Source organism: Octopus bimaculoides, chromosome 23 (genome assembly GCF_001194135.2).
Source record: "Octopus bimaculoides isolate UCB-OBI-ISO-001 chromosome 23, ASM119413v2, whole genome shotgun sequence".
In the NCBI taxonomy this organism is placed as follows: Eukaryota; Metazoa; Mollusca; class Cephalopoda; order Octopoda; family Octopodidae; genus Octopus; species Octopus bimaculoides.
In genome coordinates, this window is record NC_069003.1 from 4,887,917 (window position 1) to 4,894,736 (window position 6,820).

At 41.7% G+C, this 6,820-nt stretch overlaps 1 long non-coding RNA gene across 1 annotated transcript in view; it reads right to left on the minus strand.

The window, feature by feature from the left end:
• LOC106875653 (uncharacterized) overlaps positions 1-6,820 on the minus strand; it is a 93,335-nt gene that overhangs the window by 24,221 nt on the left and 62,294 nt on the right. The window lies entirely within an intron of this gene.

The following is a 6,820-nucleotide window of genomic DNA, read 5'->3' on the forward strand; positions in this document are numbered from 1 at the left end:
ATATATATATATATTTATACATATTATATATATATATATATATATATATATATATTTCCTATATATATATATATATGTATGTATGTATGTATGTATGTATGAATGAATGTATGAATGGATGGGTGGGTGAGTGGATGGATTGATGGATAGATTGATGGATGGATGGATATATATATAAACATACATATATTTATATATACATGTATATATATATATATGTATATATATATATATACACATACATACACACACATATATATATATATATATATATATATATATATATATATATATATATAATTGACAGTTTTCGTCTGTCCTATGTGTCAATATGATACCTTTCATCTTCCTAGCCGCCATTATTCACATCTTCTTTCATATATATTTTTTTTCTTCTTATTTTTAATACCATATATTGTCTCATATGTGTATACAGGTATGTAGAACGTACCATAGGTGAACAGATGTGTATAGAACTGCTTACAATACGTCAAGGGTATATAGAGTCGTGCAAAACGTGTCATAGCTGTATAGAACTGTGAAGAATTTATAATGGGCGTCGATAGGTGTGCCTTGATGTTTAGATTGTCATAGCAGTGCACACAATGTGTCATACGTTTAGAGTGTGTCATAGGCGTATAATGAGTAATCTCCCTTGATAAGGTCTCCGTTTTAGAAAGGCATTCCCCATGTAAAGTCTCCCTTTGGTGTGACTCATGGATTGCCACTGTAGTAAGCGGTACACCAAGACATCGGATTTTCTATAGGCAGACGACAGCCTCGATCTGAATGCTTGCAGTTTTTACCTGTGTTGTATAACGGAGTGTCCAATGCTTCGAAGCTGTGTGAACGTATTTACGGTGTCATATGAATATAGAGGTGTGTAGAATATGATATACATGTATACAAGTGAGTAGAATCCGGAACAAAAGCTAAGCTAGGATAGGGTTACCTTATAAGACATATAAGAAAGAGAAGAGACTCTCAACTAATTGATAGCCAATCCGTAATGGAGACGTTACAGCCATTTGGTGTACATGCGTTCTGGCTCGCTATAACAATGGAGTTTATTTCAACGGGCATGACTCGGGAAAGGTCTTTATCCATTAATCTTATAAGTAGGTGATCCAGATCTCAACATCTCACCCCAACCTTGAACGGAACGCCGGTCCGTCACGTGAATCAAGGTCTGAAATTTTTTTGAAGAAAAGAGCCAGTCCATTCCATCAACCCCCAGTACACAACGGCTTTTTTATCGACCTCAAAGTACGGAACGCATTGAAGGCTTAGTGTTGTTTTCGTATTTGATGATGATGATGATGATGATGGCGACGACAACGACGACGACGACGATGATGATGATGATGATGATGATGATGATGATGATGATGATAATTATCCCAAGTCGGACTTGATCAAACGTATATCCAACCGTTATCATCCTTTCTTTTTTTAAGGGTGTGGCTAGGGTATGACTATATTTTGATACATCCTTTAAAATCATTCCAGTAATCGTTTAAAGATCTTGGCGGAACGAAACGAAACGAAACGAAAGGCCGATGGCTGTCATTGAGAAAGTCTAATTCGGTGGTAACAAGTAAAACAAAATGGCGGCTGGAACAGCGTGATACAGGAAGCTGAATATGAAGACGTTAACAGAGTGAAAATAGACAGTAGCAAATAGACTGCAAACTGAAAGCGGTCTGTGTTTGTGATGGTGAGTGAGGGCGCTAAGAATGTGGCCCGAGTGCCAAGGGGGTAGCAGCTTGAAAAGGTTTAGGAACTACTGCGGTATAGTGCGATTTGAGGGATGTTTAGCTCTTATTTTTTGTGAATTGTGGAACAACGTAACTGTGCAGTATGGTGGAAAGCTGTTGTAGAAAACACTGACACAGTAAATAGCGGCCGCGTGAAAGTGGAAATATATCAAAAAGCGGTGGAAAATGTGGTATGATAGAAAGTGCGATGTAGACATCGTAATGCGAACGTCACCATCTCTCGTCCCGCCTTATGCGATGATGTAACACGGCGTGATGGTATGTTGTGATGTAATACGGTGTAATACGGATGGTGTGGCGTGACTTAATGGATGTAATACAATGTAATGGACACACTGTGGTGTTATGTAGTGGTGCATTGCTGTGTGACATAGAGAAGTAACGCAGTGTAGTATGTGTTGTGAGATGATGTAACGCAGCGTAAAGTCGACAGTGTTACGTGCATAGGGAACAAGGTGTAGTTTTAGGAAGTGATGTAACACAGGGCAATGTTGATGTAGAGTTATGTAGAGACGTAACACGTTGGGATGTAGACGGTATGTTGTTTTGTGATGATGTAACACAGAGTAACAATGATGTAACGCAATGCACTGTAGACAGTGTTACGTGCATAGGAAACACCGTGTAGTTTTAGGAAGTGATGTAACACAAGGCAATGTTGATACCGTTGAATGATGTTAATAAATGGGTTAGGGTTACAGGAGTTGTTCTCATTGTTGCCTTTGACTCTGTTTTATATTTGCAGATCAGATCTAATGGAAAACATCTGTGATCAAAGTTCTTTCAAGGATGACCATCGCAAATTATTATCATTTTATGTTTGACTTTTGCTTTGCATTTGTACAAGTTGGCTCCAAGTCTCACCCAGAGACCTCAAGAGACAACAAGTTAGAAGTTCATGTTGGTATTATGCCTAGGGTGCCATGTATTTGGTTTTGTACATAGTGTTGTTCTAGAGAATGTTTAAGAAACCAAAAGAAAATTATGCGGTTGTTTTAAAATTTGAGATTACATAGACAGTATTTTACGTAGGATATGAGCAGTTCCCATGAGCACTGTCTTTTGAATTCCTGCCATTTTCGGGCTTCCTGGCATTTGCGCTAGGTAACAATCAGCCCCTTTTGCTATCATTCCTAGGACACCTATGACAACAGGTATTGTTTTATTATTATTATTATTATTATTATTATTATTATTATTATTATTGTCATAATTATTGTAAATCGGATACTTCTCACGTCCGTGTGTCTTTCCAGTTTTAAGACGGTGGAGCAATGGTTCTCAAAGTGGGTGGAACTGTCCCTTTGGAGGGGTGGAAAAAATCCAGGTGGGAGGTTGAAGAAAAGTGGGGACGATAATGGGATGACCAAAATGGGGTCAATGAATGTAAAAAAGAAAAGAATAATCCAAATGAAGGGTCGATTGGGTTAAGTTTTATTTGTGAAATACAGATCTTTTCAATTTGCTGCAGAAAGTGGTCTGTGTTTGTGATGGTAAGAGAAGGGCAGTAGGAATGTGGCCCGAGTGGCCCGAGTGCTAAGAGGCAGCAGCTTGAAAAAGTTTGGGAATCACTGAGGTAATGTGTGATTTAAGGGCGATTTGGCTACTACTTCTTGCGAGTGGTGTGACCATGTAAGTGAGTAGTATGGTGGAAAGCTGGGGGAGAAAACATTGACACAGTAAATGGTGGCTGTGTGAATGGTGAAATATTTTTAAAAATTTGTAGAATATAGTTTGACAGAAAGTGTAATGTAAAACACCGCGATGCAGACGTCGTCAGTTCTCATTTCTCCCTAATATTTCCAAACCACGCAGTATCTGCTCGCATCATGTGTTAAACCTAAAAAGCAAAGGTAAAGGATACCTTCTCGAGTCACACTGACTCATAAGGGCCGGTTCCCTGCTACAGTATAGGGTAAAGACCCCTTTCGGTCATGCATGACCATGAGATTGCACCTAGAAAGTTCCCCTTCGAGGTACAGGTTTGGATAAGGTTGCTATGGAAGACCAGCAGTCGCCCAAGAATGCCAGCTTCTTTTCTCCATGCCACTGATGTTATCCAAGAGAAAAGCAAAGGGGCCGGATACAGCTTGGCACCTGTGACGTCGCAACTCATTTCTACAGCTGAGTGAAACTGGAGCAACGTGAAATAAAGTGTCTTGCTCAAAATACAACACACAGCCCAGTCCGGGAATTGAACTCACTACTTCATGATTATGAGCTTGACGCTCTAACCACTAAGCCACGTGCCTTCCTGGATGTGATATAAAGAGGCATTAAAATACAAGCAGCAGTTTTGGAGTCATGAGGGGCAGTGTAGAATTCACAGTGTGGTGTTCATCGTGGGGTAGTCAGTTTGGTGTAAAACTCTAAGACTAATAGTGTAAAATTAAGAGGACAGTATATGAGACATGATGTTGCACAAAGTAGAGGACCGATACGTTATTTTCTTAAGCCATTCGCTCTCTGTGGAACCTAAACCATCGACGGCTTTTCTCCACTGTTCTCGACTCAGTGCTGTCAGGGCCACTCTTTTAGTATGGGGTGAGGTGTTTCGTTGAGCAAAAAATCCTTCCTCTCCCAGATCTGGTTAGCTTTGAATTTGATCTTTCTGTAATTTTGCTGTTTTTTCTAAGTAGGAGTGTTGGCCCCAAGCAAGCCTATTTTTATCTCTGAGAAGTGGTCCATATTTTTGTTGCCTCTATCTTTTGACCAGTCAAGTATGGGAACCCTACCAGGAGCTTGCACATCGCTTCAAAAATTGCTGGCTCAGTGACAAAATTTGAAACTATTCCTGCAGCATTTATATCATCTATCTCGGAGAGTTATCGAGGTCCGTGGGCTCGGCCTTGCCCCTAGGCCGAACGAAGAAAACTGGCCAAAAAGACCGATAGCTCTCAGGGTCATTAAGACACTCAAGCCAGCACAATGCAATAAGGACTGGACCTTGTGTTAGATGGCGGACTGAGGATATACAAAAAGACACTGAGATGTGATAAGCTGGAACAGTGTGATACGGGCAATGTGCTGCAATATGGTCGATGTTGTCTAATATGGCGAGACAGTATAAATATAGACAGATTGGTATGATGTGGTGGCAAGAGGGGGGAAATGAATTATTGGACGATAGACAAAGCAATGTAGCCAGCGTTGAGTAATATGCTGACTTTTATCTTCTGTTTGTTTCCAGTCATTTGTCTGTGGTCATGCTGGAGCACCGTCTTGAAAACTCTTTTGTTCCACGAATCGACCCCAGAACTTTATTATTTCCTTAAAAGCCTGGAGCTTATTCTATCAGTCTCTTTGGCCGGCTTTCTTCGCTGGGCCTAAGGGCAAGGCAGAGCCCACGGACCTTGATAACTCTCCGAAATAGATGATATAAATGTTGCGGGAATAGTTTCAAATTTTGTCACTGGGCCAGCAATTTTTGAAAGGGGGAAGGCGGTGAGCTGGCAGAAACGTTAGCACTCCGGGCGAAATGCTTAGCGGTATTTGTCTGTCTTTACGTTCAGAGTTCAAATTCCGCCGAGGTCGACTTTGCCTTTCATCCTTTCGGGGTCGATAAATTAAGTACCAGTCACGCACTGGGGTAGATGTAATCGACTTAATCCCTTTGTCTGTCTTTGTTTGTCTCCTCTATGTTAAGCTCCCTGTGGGCAATAAAGAAATAAGAAACGTTACCACGCCGGGCGAAATGCTTAGCAGTATTTCGTCTGTCTTTACGTTCTGAGTTCAAATTCCGCCGAGGTCGACTTTGCCTTTCATTCTTTCGGGGTCGATAAAATAAATACCAGTTGTGTACTGGGGTCGATCTAATCGACTGGTTCCCTTCCCCAAAATTTCGGGCATCGTGCCAAGAGTAGAAAAATAGAAAAGAATTTTTGAAGGGAGGGGTAGGTCAATAACATCGATTCCAATACTCAGCGGGTACTTATTTTATAGGCCTTGGAAGGGTGAAAGACAAAGTTAACCACGAAGAAATTTGAGCTAAGAACCTAAAGACGGACTAAATACCGCTAAGTATTTTTTCCTGCACGCTAACGGTCCGGCTAAATCGCCGCCTTAAACTGTTGCAGGAATGACATGAGCTGGAGATGAGATTCAGAGGGATCGATGGTCTGGGGATGAAGGGTCGGGCGTAGTGGCCAGTGCGCGGAGAGGAGAAGGTATTGAACACGCCAGAGACGATGAAAGATGGACAGATGAGTGGGTCGGTGGGGGCTGCACGAATGATTGCGGCACGTAACCAATCAGCTCCACGGGCCAGGGATCATTATAGAAGGTGAGCGACAGAGAGAGACAAAGAGACTGAGAGAGAGAAAGGGAGAGAGTCTGAGAGAGAGGCTAGAAAGTGTTCATTAATGCTGGGGACGGGTCAGTCAGCCAAGTGACCTTTAGCTGGATGCGATCCAGGATGTGCATCCCGTGTGCATAGCAATAGCACCGTCCCAGATGACGGGGGGGGGGAGTGCTCCATTGTGGCACTCACTCGAGCACTAGCATACCAGCAATTGCAGACGTCTTGAATGCTGAATTAACTTCTGTCCCATGGATAACAGATTTATTGTTTGGAAGAAACTTAAGATCGTATAATATGAGATTGTGTAATGTAGACAATACGATGTCACATGGCGAATAAGAGGAATTATGACATCGAGGCATAATGTAAATTTATATCGCGGACTTCTCACTATATCGCGGACTTCTCACTATATCGCGGGCTTCTGCGGCCGACAGGTATTTATTCTTCTTTTAGATTTAAATATTTCTGTGGGAGGTTCTAGAACGTAACACCGGTAATAGTCAAGGATTACTGAAGAGTAAATACTGGACTTTAAAACGATCAAAAGTACTGGCGGCCGGTTTGTGGGACTTGACCCTCCAAAGGGGGTACCCAGCACAAGGCCCGAAATTTTGGGGGTCAGCCGATTGGATCGATCCCAGTACGTAACCGATATTTAATTTATCGACCCCGAAAGGATGAAAGGCAAAGTCGACCTCGGCAGAATTTGAACTCAGAACGTAAAGACAGACGAAATACC